At 41.8% G+C, this 13403-nt stretch overlaps 1 protein-coding gene across 15 annotated transcripts in view; it reads left to right on the top strand.

Moving 5' to 3' along the window:
- Window positions 1–13403, top strand: part of TRIM2 (tripartite motif containing 2) — a 117778-nt gene that overhangs the window by 56399 nt on the left and 47976 nt on the right. For 2 of the 15 annotated variants that reach the window (XM_037378483.1, XM_037378469.1), the window contains exon 2: window positions 8238–8292. The exons of 8 other annotated variants lie outside the window; for them this stretch is intronic. The gene's annotated coding sequence lies outside the window, so the exon portion shown is untranslated. 5 more of the 15 variants (XM_037378507.1, XM_037378458.1, XM_037378541.1 and 2 more) reach the window with 4 other exon arrangements.

Genomic DNA, 13403 nt, shown 5'->3' with positions numbered 1-13403 from the left:
GCTTACTGTAAACCAAACGTTTCCTCAAACTTCTCAGTAAAGCATTTCACAAGCTGGAGTTGTGAAGAAACTCCCTGGTTCGATCTGGACCTGAAGTGCCCACAGTTTGACTGTAAAGAACAGCTTGGCGCTTTCTTAATTGAGGGCTCATTTCAGTTCTTGAGATTCATCCTTTTTCAGGAGAAATGGCTTTGATGCTCCTTTAATGGCTTTCCTCAGGGAGAAGGCTAAACAGAACTTCTTTGTTGCTTCAAGGGACACTACTAACACATGCTGCTTGCGGGCCAGAAGGAAATGTGAAGTGGGTTTTATGACAGAACCAATTCTAGGTTTGATTATAGGGTTTCTGAGAAGAGGGAAAAATTAAAATAATGGAAACATTTATTTCAGCCACCTGGGAAAAATCCTTTGGTTTCTTTGCGTAATTCATAAAGAGAGACAGCATGTAACATGTCAGATATTAGAAGTACATATATTTTTAATGCCTTTTTTGGGGGGTGGGGTGTGTCTTAAATGTTTGTCGTTTTCACAGAAGTGATTTTCTATGTACTATCTAGAATATATGAGTTCAGTGAAATCTTGGTTTGAGACAAGCAGTGTCCATGGTCTGATAGCACGAGTGCTGTCTGAATTCTGCTATGTCCAGCAGCGTGCAGTGTTTGGAAAATCAGACCTTACCTGGACAAAGATGACAATACTGCTGGGGAATTTCCTCAGCCCCTGATAGTATTTTTCTCTGGCAATCCCAGTTTTAGCCTGAAGGTCAGGTTGTTTGCTGGAAAATCCCAGATAATTGGTGTTGAAGCCATCGTGAAAACATGCTGGGCCTGTCTTTGCCTGATAATGGAATTTCATTAATTCATAACAAAACTAGGATTTGGACAGCTTATATAAACACAGTGATACTCCTGATTCCTTTGAGGAAAACTGAGGAATTAAATGAACTGAAAATATTTTGGGTGTCCTAATGCAGAGAACAAAGTGTTGTGCATTACTATAGTGGAGTTGAAATTTAATCATCTGCGTAAAGTATTAAACTTGCACTGTTTTGCCGAAACATGTAATACTGTGCCTAGACACATGAACTATTTATACAAAAACAAAGGCACAGTGTATGGTATGTTAGGATAAATCCTTAAGCCAAGTGTAAAAGAATTGGATTTGATCAGTTGGCAAGCATATTGTCTCATCAAAATTAAGTGTGCATCAGGATACAAGTGTATCTAGTTTGAACTATTTGTTTGTACACAGCAGCAAACCATATGTATTGCTCCAAATAATAAATTCAGTTTATAAAGAATGATTCTTAATACAATTGCATTATAGAGGGTAATACCTCTTCAGGTTGAAATAGTTGTTTTAAGGACAGTACAATGTTCTGTATTATAAACAGCCACTAATTCCAAAGAAGCCCTAAAAATTTTCTCCTGGAATTTTGCCCATCCAGTGTTTTGCAGGGTAACATATATGAACTAGCTTTTTCCAGTTAGCTTTCAAGGACTATGATGAAGAAGGCCAGTGACTGTCAGATTGAAATCCACTATTGCAGATCCTACACTTAGCTGACAACTTCAACCAAAGTTAGGTATGCTATTTCCAGAGACTGCAGGTTGTGTGGTTATGTTATTGCTGATGTTTGTGTGTTACAAAAAACAGGAGGGCTGCTCAGCATTTGAAATGCATTACATGAGTTGAAAAAACAAGGCTCTTGCAACAAAATCAATATTTATTGAAAGGAATAAATGTTTTAAAGGAAATAATGATCGTTTGGAGGTTTCTAGAATGCTGAAGGGAAAAGAACAAGGCTTAGCATTCACATAAATAGACTTTACCTCTCTATACCTTCATTTTTGCTAGATTACTTTTAAAGACACACTTGCTTCTCTTAGAATTTGGGGCCGCTATTCTATTTGCTATGTGACATGAATGGATTGGAGGCAGTGCCTTGGTGTACTGTAAGGTTTATGTTTACATGTGCCTGTAATGGAAAGAGCTGCTTGGTTGCAAAGACTTAGCAAATGCAGTTTGGAAGAATTCCTTTTTATTTTTGATCAACTGGAATAGAGTCCACCTCTCACAGAACAGAACTCAGGATGACCTTTGGAGAGATGAAAATGGCATTTCCTGTCAAATTTTCTGAATTGTTGTATTTCTATAAAGACCAGATTGTATTTCTGTGGTTTAAATAACTAAATATTTATTGTATACTTCGTTACATTAAAGACATTTATCTTTGTTTTCTACCATAGACACTCTCGACATTTTCTGTCACGGGATCTGTAGACATATCCTGGCATTGCATGTCATAATAAGAAGAAGGCAATAGAAGTTTTATTCCAAAGTTTATTCCAAAGATTCATATTGTCTAGAAGCTCTCATCAGTATCCACTAGTCAATTTAATTTCAGTTCTCACACAAGCAGCAATGTGGAATTTTAAGAAAAAGAATTCTGATTATTAAATCACAATAGCTGGCCACAGAATGTTATCCAGGTAATAAATCCATGGCCCTCAAAGATCATAAATCTATGGCTGGAACAGAAAGCAACGTTTCTTATGCCACATCCTTATCTAAGAAATATTCATTTAGTCATTGTACTTCCACCATAATGTTCTTATTTGCCCCCTTCCTTCTATTGCCTTTCCTTCTAATAATTGGGGTGACTGGCGATATTTGGATTGGGCATTGCTTATTTTACAAGGGGAATCTAGCTGGAAGTCAGTAATTTAGTTGTATCACTGTAACAGCAGTCTGTAACTGGAATAGTATAAAGTGAAATAAATGACGTAAACATCACTCTAATGCACTGTGTGGGGATAGCCAAGGATCTAGTCAGCTAAGAAGTCTGCTGCCAACCAGGCAGCATTCCCATTTGCCAGCTGGACTTTAGGGCAGTAACTCAAAACCAAATCCCATTCAAAAGGAAGATTTGAAATGGCAATTGGAATATAGTTCTTGAGATGCTGAAAAGACTGCGGCAGGTAGATGTTGGCTGGCTCCATCCATCCTGCTATTAGGTAGCTGCAGTAGGGTTAAAAGAGGCACAGCTAAATTAAGAAGGAGACTAATCATAGACATGTGAAAAGTGCTAGCAGCATGTATTCTGGCACTTCTTGCATTACATCGTGATCCTGTTAACACAAGCATCAAAATATATCGGGTATAGCTGGACTGCTACAATAGTTTACAAAGAAACTGCTGCTGGAATGGCTATGATCTTTTACTGCTAGGTATTATCTAGGCTATAATAACTTAAAGAATATGCCCTGCCACTAGGAGAAGACAAATGACTTAAAAATGTGCCGTAATCATGTATACCCTAAATGTTCCCCTGGAAGAACTCCAGACAAGTCTGCTTTTTACAGCCAACACTTTTGCGTATATGTAAAAGTATTATTCATTCTCTCTCACTTTAGAACCTTCTGAATATTATCACTTTTGGATGCATTTGAGAAGCAATTAATTAGGTGGATGGTGATCTTCAGTCCTTACTTGAGGGTGGATGTCCTCTCTGAAAGAGACAAAGATTGGACTACATGCAGTTACTTTTGATCGAGTTTTAAATGCATGAGATGAATGTTCAGCAATCTGCCTGCTCATAATCCAGTATGGATTTATTTGTCATAGTGTTATTAGTCTGCTTAAACATGTGTATGATCAGTTTATTTCTGGGTGATTTTCTGTTCTTTTGTCATGTAATGCTATTTGTTCTGTGCTACCATGAGCCTCTGTTCTTGATTATTTTTTTTATTTCAGCTCTGGAAATGCTGAGTGACAATCCCCTCTTTTTCTGCTGTTCTTTATGGGTGTTGGATGCTAGGTTTGAGGACATCTCGTTGTTGAACTTGTTATTTGGAAAATTGTAATGTGTGCAGTGATGGCTTAAAGAAAAAGTGAAAGTTTTAGCCTCTGCAAAGATTTATACTGTGCCTGCCTCCTTCTATGTCAAAGTTTAGTAGAACTGGGTTGTTTGTGAGCTTGAGGGTGTGTTATATACCAGTGTGTTTTATGAACTGCTCAGGAGTTGATTTAGCAAGGAATGAGCAACGGCCCAATTATTCTGAGCTATGTAACTCTGACTAGTATGAAAATATAAATGTGCAAAGATGCTCCTGCACCTTGTGCAGAACAAAACCCCTTTGAGGCAGTGATGGCATCTTGAGCAAATGCACTTGACACAATTACTTACAGAACAACAACAAAAAATGCACTCAAAAGATTTTGCTGAACTAGGAAATGCTCTTGAAAAAATCCCAACAATTATGTTTTTGTGTGCCTTTGAATGCATTAATCTCTAAAGTGGTCCTTGCAGAGACCTATATGTGTACCATATTTAGGCCCAGCTATATTTGGCCCACGATCTATATTATTAGAGAGCTCGCATACTCAGTGACAAACAGGACTTCCAAAAGAGCAGATGCCACTAGGTTTAGTGATGCCAGGTGTCTTCAAGGCCACCCTGGTTCTTCTGAGACCAGCTATATATTGTAAATACTGTAAATCAAGCTGCTTAGAAATTCCTGAGGAACTAAAATGACCCCCAGGAGTGAAAACTCTGGACTGAGGCACAAGACTTCTGCAGCATACATAAACTGTTGAAGAGGAAAGACTGCTACGGTTTGTCTGCATTCGCACAGTATTTTTTTCCTTCCTTTTCCAGTGAGGAAACAGTATTCATGAAATACCCTCCTACAACTTTCTTTCCCGTAATCCCTATAATGGTGGAAGTTTTACTGTAAACCTTCAGGGATTAACTACCACAACATAAGCTTCTGCAGGTCATGGCGGGGGGGATTTGTTATCCTGAAGGCAGATTTAATTTGATGTTTAAAGCTCAAGTAATTGCACTGTACTGGGGTTGGGAAACCTAGGGCCCATAAATCAGGTAGCAGCCTAATTTTGTACCATCTGAGGGTGTTTTTTTTGTCCTGAGTGTTACTCTGAGAAAACACTATGATATGGGTTAGTGTGTGGTCTTCCCAGTGTGCTTGAAAAGCTTGCTGGACCCTTTGCAAAGAACAGGCTCTTCTCTTTACTTACTCCCTAATCCTTAGTCTGTGCAGCATAGTCTTGGGAACAACTGGTCTTTCTGCATCTCAGCTCAGAAAACATTTTATAATAAAGAGATAAAGTTAAGTGTGCACCATGAAGATTTCATCCTATTTATCAAATATGCAGTGGTAATATTTTTTTGTCTTGCATCTAAAATAGCTGGAAATAAATTTTGATTGTGAAATACAAACATATTCGGAGACACTTCGTTATTAATCGAGTATCCTATGAAGTATCCTCTGCTACGAACACGGGCTGAGAGAGCTGGGGGGGTCAGCCTGGAGGAGAAGGCTCCGGGGAGACCTTCTAGCAGCTGCCAGTGCCTGAAGGGGCTACAGGAAAGCTGGGGAGGGATGTTGTACAGGGGCCTGCAGTGATGGGACAAGGGGGAACGGCTTTAAACTGGAAGTGAGTAGATTTAGGTTAGATATTAGGAAGAAATTCTTCCCTGTGAGGGTGGTGAGGCACTGGAACAGGTTGCCCAGAGCAACTGTGGCTGCCCCATCCCTGGACGTGCTCAAGGCCAGGCTGGACGGGGCTGGGAGCAACCTGGGCTGGTGGAAGGTGTCCCTGCCCATGGCAGGGGGGGGTGGAATAGGTAATCTTGTAGGTTCCTTCTAACCCAAACCAAGGTAATCTTGTAGGTTCCTTCTAACCCAAACCATTCTGTCATTCTATGACTCTATTGTAATTACAGATGAATAATTTCCCATTCATTCATAAATGTAATCCTTTATTTAAAATCTCTCAGTGGAGATAAATGTAATTCTTTATTACACAGAGAACAGAAGACAGTATGTAACAGAGGACTGTTTTAGAAGAACTGCTACATGTTCTGCGTAGGCAGAGAACCCCTCATCCCTTAGCTTCCTCATTCTAATTAACTTTTCTACTATTCCCTCCTACAAAAAAATAATAAAAACCCCAGACTAGACTGGTGCATGCAAAAATGTTTGTATATAGTAAGGTGAATTTGCAAAAAATGAGTAGCTCTGCTTCCTGTTCTTGCAAAATCCAAAATTTTGTTTGTCTTATCAGAAGCTGACACATTGCATGGTGTTGAATATAGGTAAGCAGAATAACAGGAAGGCTTCTTCCCCTGTTTAACTTTTGGGATAGATTTTTATCTGTGCTCCTGAATGGAGGACTTTATCCTCTCAACAGCCATCATTGTTTCACCTCTGGGATGTGCCCTCCCAGAAGGGTCTGCTCTGAATATGTGCACCCTCCGGAGTTACCTATATTGAGGAAGGTGAACAACTTTTAAATGAGGAGAACCAGGATAGTGATCAATGCATGATTTTTTCAAGCTCTGTGGCATTGCTTTTAGAGTGATATAGAGTACCTCAGCAGAGAAACAAGATAAATGTCACTCTTAAGAAAATATCACTAGAAGTCTTTTTTTTTTTTTTTTTTTTTTTTTCCCTTAAGGATAAAGTAAATTTGAAAGGGTAGGAGCAAGTGGGGAGAAATCCTAGGTTGGCATTGTATGTATTCACTGTGAAAGGGTTGTCTGCTTGGGGCGATGACTAGTGAGTCCCCATTGTTGTGTGTCTGGTTTGTCTGACGTAGAAATGGGTGTACACGCTACAGGTACTCTGTGGCCCTGAGTAGCATTCTTCAGGCAAGAGTAGTGTATTAAGGAAGCTGTCTGATGGATTAATTTCACCTGACATCCCTAAATGGCAGGGCTCTGCAAAGTGATAAAAACAGCCCTGTGGAGCCATTAATGTCTATTAGCTATGCCAACAGGGAGTGGCTACTATGACAGCTCCTGTGATGTCTACACTGAGTATTTTGAAGGTTTGTCTGGGTCAAATCAAAAGTAAATCTAGCTTAGCCTTATAATTTGGGTGGCGGCTGACAGTGGATGTCTACAGAAGGGCATAAGAACAGATCAGACATACCATGGTACTCTCCAGAATGCTCTTTCATGTTTAATGGTTTCTACTTCCAGTTTTGCTTCTGGTAGAGGTGGTGGTTTTGTATTTTGAAATCTTTAATTTATTTATCCACCGTGAATTTGTCCCTCTCACCTGGAATGCCTGTAAAATATTGCCAACTGTAGCATCTTAGGGCAATGAGTTTCACATCTCACAGGGTGAAGGAGTGTCCAGCACATTACTGGTAGCCTTAAAAGAGGTTTCTCATCAGTGGGCAATAAAAAGGAAGAGTAAAAAGCAATAGATAGAAATTGTGAATGAAATTTAACTCAGAGTACAGCATGCCCCACTTACCAAAAACCTAGCAATTGCTGTTTCATCAGGCTTCCAAAAACGTTTAATTGAAATACATCCTAACAGCTCCTTCCTGAGTTAGGGAAGTTCAGTACCTGAGATAGTGCAGAGTCTGTATGTCCTGTTTGTAACTTGTTTTCCACATGGATTTCTCAATTACTTTTAACAGCAGAGCCTAGATCTGGTTACCTTACACACATCTCTAATGGGTTTTGTCATTTACTACATATAACCTGTATCAGTAACAGCATGGTACATCTTGCCACAGTCATCACAAGGACTACTTCTAAAGTGTCCGGCAGTTCTTATATCTGCTCATAGAGTTTGCAAAGGGACGAGGATGCTAAGATCTGCTCCTGTTCTCTGACTGCAAAACATTCAGCTATATAAGCTACTATGTTGCTCCTCTTTCTTTACAAAAATAGTCCAAAAACTCATCCAGATTAACAGCTGGCTATGAAAACTTGTTTCATAGTTTAGAAAGATACTTAGTGTCCCAGATAGGGTTAAATGGCGATAGTTGAATTGTGTGAGGCATTACGACATGAGTTACCTATCCTGGCACAGGATTTGTGTTCTGTGTATCTGGTGCCTTTCGCAGTGGGATTCTGGTATCTGGAAGAGGTTTTCAGGTGCTATCACAATCCAAATGATAATGTGGCTGATTTAAGACAATACTGTTCTTAGGCTGTCCTAATGCTGGTGTGTTTTCCAAGTGCATTTTTTTTTAATTATTTATTTAAAAATACAGCTGCATGCACATAGTTATTGTTTTGTATACTGTCTCCTAATTTGTTTTTCATGTACTTAAAAATGTACTGGGTTTCCTGTGAAGTAAAATGGATATATTTTCATACAGGAATGAATGTACTGTGTATCCCAGTTCAGCTTGGGAGAGTCTTAAAATTGTGTCATATGAGTGATTCTACTTTCCTCCTCTTTCATTAGCTGTTACTTCACAAGTTGTGATGTCAGTTGAAAGGACTGATACTCATGCAAGCAGGTATGTATGAGGCTCTTCTAAGAATGTGATTTTGTAGAAGTCTGGCCTATGTCAGCACTGGGGATTTGCTTATGAGCAGCCTGGCAATGCCCCTGTAGGAACCTTGGGCATCTAGCCTGAGCCTGCCCTGCATGATGAGAATGTGGAAGAGATGTCTAAGAGAAAGCTTAGTAAGAGTTATTTTTGGAGATGAAGGATAAAGGTAAACACCTTTTACTACTGCTGCTCCATGCAGCTTATGCCAGGTATAAAACCTTGTACCTCAAGGAAAAGGCTTGAGGAAAACCTGGGCTGAGCCAGACTAGCTTCTTGGTAGGCCCTGAGAAAGGGCCTCTAGGACTGCCTGGAGATCCAGCCTGCTCAGGGGTATGGTGGGCTTTGCAGTCACATAACCACATCTTACTGGGGCTGTGCTGAAACTCTGCTGTGGAAACTTATAGTGGGAATTAATGCATTTCTGCAGATAAGGCACAAGATACGGGGAGCACTTTGCCTCTGCTGTAGAAAGGTTTCAGCTTTTTCCAGTAACAACAGTTCTTTAAATAGGAGCACTGGCATGCGATCAGCAAATGAGTGTCCTTGCTGAGGACTGGAAAGACATGTTTACTGGGTGAAGGTCAGCCATTGGGTGTTTCCAAGTTGTGAACTGCTGGAGCTGACTACTGCTAAGTCAAATGGAGTGGCTGCGTGAGTATGGAGGAGGACACCGTGTCACAGCCAGCCCGCTCAGGTTCTGTGCGCTTGGGGCTCCCCATGGGAGCTGTAGGTGGCTTTTTGTTACTGTTGTTTGGTTCGTTCAGCTCCTGTACCTACAGCCATTGTTAAAACCCACGGAGCTCCTTTTGCCAAGGTTGTTCTGACATTGTTTCTCACTATTGCTGGTGCTGCCAGACTACCTGCTGTATGCAGCTGCGTGTTTACCTACTTGCCGTGAAAGTTCAGTGTTGCGTTTTTGCCAAGGTAAAGAGCTTGCCTGGGTAAACCTCTGCCTGCCACTTAACGCTTGAGCAAGGTTTTCTCTGAACCCAAGGACGATACGAATGTCTAGACATATTGCTGTGTTTTAGAAAGACATTTCCATTCTGAAGAAAACTTAGACATAGAAGGTAACATCACTGCTGGACTCTGGGCAAGAAAATGAGGTGGGTACTGTACAAAAGCTATGGTAAATATGGAACTGCAGCAACCAATATTTTGTCTTCTAAGGAATAAGTGCTGCAAAGGATTTGAGCCCCAATTCAGCCTGCTCACAGGCTGGAGGGGGGTTCTTCCTGCCCCCTCATTCTTAGTCCCTCTCCCATGATGTGATTTTGGCAGAAACCTTACCTGTGCAGGCACCCTATCTGCTGTGTGCTAAGATGTGAATCCTTTCAGTTTCTGCCTCCATTGTTTGCTTTTTAAATGCTTAGATTCTGTCTGCTGTGTCTTGCTGTGAAACACCTGTTTTTTTTCTCCCAGTTTATTTTCCATATGCTGTATCTGCTGGAAAATAGGATTTTGAAGGCTGCAAGAAAAAAATTCTAAAGGGCTCGTAGTCTCTAAGTTGATTTTGTGAAGTTACATGGCATGTAGTGATTGCCTGGTGTTGACTTCTCCCTTGCTGATTTGAACTTTGTGCTAGTTCAACAAAATCCTACTGAAGTAAATGGAAACAGAAGCAGAGGAACTTTAGTTCTTTTTAGTCAACAGAGAATATATGACTAAGCCCCAGCACCTGGTGTGTATCATCTCTTCTGAAGGGAGAGTTGCAGAAGTGTAAGATCAAGCGGAGGTGCAGTGTGGTGCTGGGTCGGAGGAGTGTCTTAGGAGGGAGTGGAGGGCATGGTCTCTGGGCAGTTCAGTGTTCACTGCACAGCTCAGTACAAAAAGCACTGAGTGTTTGCTACTTGCTTTTACTTTTCTTGCTATTGCTCAGCAACTCTGAAGAAAATGCCTAGAGCATTTTTCAATGTACCTTATACTAAAATTATGTAGAAAAGGCCAAGGACCTCTTTCCAAATAGATTCCTGCCCAGCCTTTTCTTTTTTTCTGCCCAGTTTTTTCTATGTACTACCTGATGGCCTGTGCCTGGAGGGGTTAACAGTGATTAGTATGGAGTCTCCACGCAGCACTTTTATTTCAAGTAGCATTTCGGAGCTGATGTTTATGGAAGCAGCAATGATTTGATGTGCAGTTTTAATTATTTATCAGTTCAGTTTGGTTTTATTTGAGCCTGTGTACCTATAAAGGCTGAACGGAGATCTGTCAGCATTAAGGAAACAGGTAGGCCTAGAGAGTCAAAAATGTACCATCGTGAGGGAGATGTTACCAGCACTAGGTAGTTAACCAGGGTAGGCTTTTTTTCAGTACAGGTGCTCTGACTCACTGCTTCGGATGGCAAGCGTACGATTTAGAATCCTTTTACCTAGGCCTGCACAACACCTAGCTCCTGAAATAATTACTTGGACCTACCTCACTGCAGATACTATTTTTTTTTAATAGGTCACCTGAGAATATGACATTTTATTAAACATGGAAAGGCCCTGAATGACAATTCTGAGGCTGTAATTTAACCTGATATGTGACAGTTTAATCCTATACTTTCCCTTGGCATGCCCTTTCCCCCTCATTTCCTACCCCTTCTCTCTGAAATGTCGTTTGTGAGAACATTGGCCATTTGGTTGGGGATTTGTGGACTTCCAGTGTAAGCACTCAAACTGTCCTTCATGTGCAGTAAATCCAGTGTGCTCCAAGTGTGTTGGAATTTATTGTGCAAGGCTGAAAATGCTGTCCTGAAAACCTCAGACAGGCAAGTAGCCTTCAAGTCGATATCATATCTCAGCTGAATGATGACTGTGTGATCACACAAGCTCTGACCTGCCAGTCTTGTCCTTTGGTGTGTGCAGGGCAGCCACCAGCAGGTCCTGTCTCCATCCAAGGACAGGACAGCTGGGGAATGGGCTCTGGGGATGGAAGCAGGACTCTTGCACCACCGAAGGGTGCTGGGAAGGGACACTGCAGAGGCAGGCAAAAGCTGTGAGGATGGGGAGAGAGAAGAAAAGGGGGTATCAGATGCCAGCCATAACCTTTCCCTCTACGAACTGGAGTATAAAGCATTAGTATATTGATACCTTAAAAGGCCCACTCATATATTTCAGGTGTTCACCCTGTTACAAGCTTTGCTTACAGGCTGAGGAGAGGAAGGAGGAAAAAGCAACAAAGCATGAAATATGTAAAACTATGAAGCAAGGCTTTCATTTATAGCAGTGGCTTCTATTCCTCTTATTCCTGTGCCCTTAGCAGTTGAAAGCTTTTAAAGGGAACTTAATTCATGACATCAACATCTGACAGTGGTGCTGAAGGTGAGCCCACTGTCATGCAGAAATGACAAAATACAGTTTGTTTCTGGTGACTGTAGTGCCTGGCCCTGCCACCTCAACAGCAAATACCCAAAAGAGGAAAGAGAAGGAATAACACAGAGGGGAGAAAAGCAGCCTGTGTTTCATGCTGCCTGACTTGCAACATCAGTGCTGGGGACAGGCAGGGAGTGCAGTCACACCAGCCAGGCTTGGGTCTGGCTGGGCAGGGAGGCCAGGTTGTCCCAGCCTGGGCGCAGTTGTGCGGCAAGTCACAACCTTGGCAAGCTGAACTGGGCGTATTCAGAAGGTAGAAGGAAATAGAATAAGGTGGCAAAGGCTTGGAAGGATGGGTGCTGAGAGGGCTGGGAAGGTCTCCATCAGCCTAGCATTACATTCTGGGCAAACCTTTCAAGTTCTTTGTCTCCCAGGCTATGACAAGCCATGTGTTGTGTCACAAGCTTCTGGGGAAAAGCATCTGCTCCACTGGATCACAAGATGGGAGAATGATTGTGGCTCCAAGCTGTGGCTGGTGGGGAGGAACCAGGACCTAGCAGAGGTCCTTTCAGGTCAGATGTGCCCTCTAGCTACAAGCCCACAGTGGAAAGAAGCTGTGGCTCTTCCCAGACCATGTGAGCTGCAGCCTGGGCTATCGGAGAATGTAGAGGCAGGGCTGGAAGCTGCCCTTGCTGTGTGGGAGCTGCTGGGGCTGCATGGGTGCATAGCCACAGTGGGGAAAGGTGAAGGAGCCTTCACCACTGCTGTCTTGTGAGGATGACTAAGGCCCCTTGCTTGCTGGTGTGGGCATGGTCCCACAATAACAGGCTGTTTCACCTCACTTGTGTTCCTGGCGCCATGGTCAAATTAAGGATGTGGAGCCTGGTGACAGCTCTAACAGCCCATCCTCTCCTGTATTTGTGTTCCCAGACTAGCCCTCATTCCCAGCATGTCAGCTTTGGGTAATTGATTCCTGGTCTCTCCCACCTCTTATTTTCCAGTCAGTCTTAATTGCCAGGACTGTATTAGCTGGCCATTTAGTTTGGGCTAACCCAATTTTATTTTTTTTTTCTGCTGACCTTAAAGTATCTTCTGTACAGCCGGCTGAGTTTGACTCCCTTCAGTCAATGTATAGTACAGGCTTCAGTGCAGACCATTAATCTTAACCTGGAGTGTTTGGATGAGTTATTTAATATTAGGGAAGAATATACCAATATCTGCCTATGGTCTGTAAATTAGCTGTGGGGTGTTTTGGTAACTTGCTGTTTGTGGACTCCCTAATAATATGAATTCAGATTGTGCTTGGAACAGGGAAAAGAATAAATTGTTCAAAAAACATGACATTTACAGAGCATGATAACAGGGGCTAGATCAGTCTTTCTTGACACTGCGAAGATGGCATGTGCTATGTATTTTTTTCTCCAGAACTTGCTTCATTAGTCAGCAGTGACGCAGATAAGTCAGCAGCGATGATGCAATGATGAGTGCAGCAAATTTCTGAGGGAAAGTAGCCTGTTCTTTTTTTTAAAATAAAGAAAAAACCCCAAACCAAGCACATAACAACCCCCACTCCCATCTCCAACTCAAAAGACATACGCATGCAGTAAACCTATTTGAAACAGGCTGGTAGTAACGTCTATGGGGGTAAAGTGCAAGACTGTTCACTGAGCTACAGCTCTGTTTCCTCTTCACTAGGAGAAGAAACCCACATATCAACATTCAACCTGTAAGAACAAAAATCTCAAAGGAAATGCTGTGACTTTTGTTTCATTTTCCTTG

The sequence above is a fragment of the Falco rusticolus genome, chromosome 1 (genome assembly GCF_015220075.1).
Source record: "Falco rusticolus isolate bFalRus1 chromosome 1, bFalRus1.pri, whole genome shotgun sequence".
In the NCBI taxonomy this organism is placed as follows: Eukaryota; Metazoa; Chordata; class Aves; order Falconiformes; family Falconidae; genus Falco; species Falco rusticolus.
This window is presented reverse-complemented; position numbering and strand designations above follow the sequence as displayed.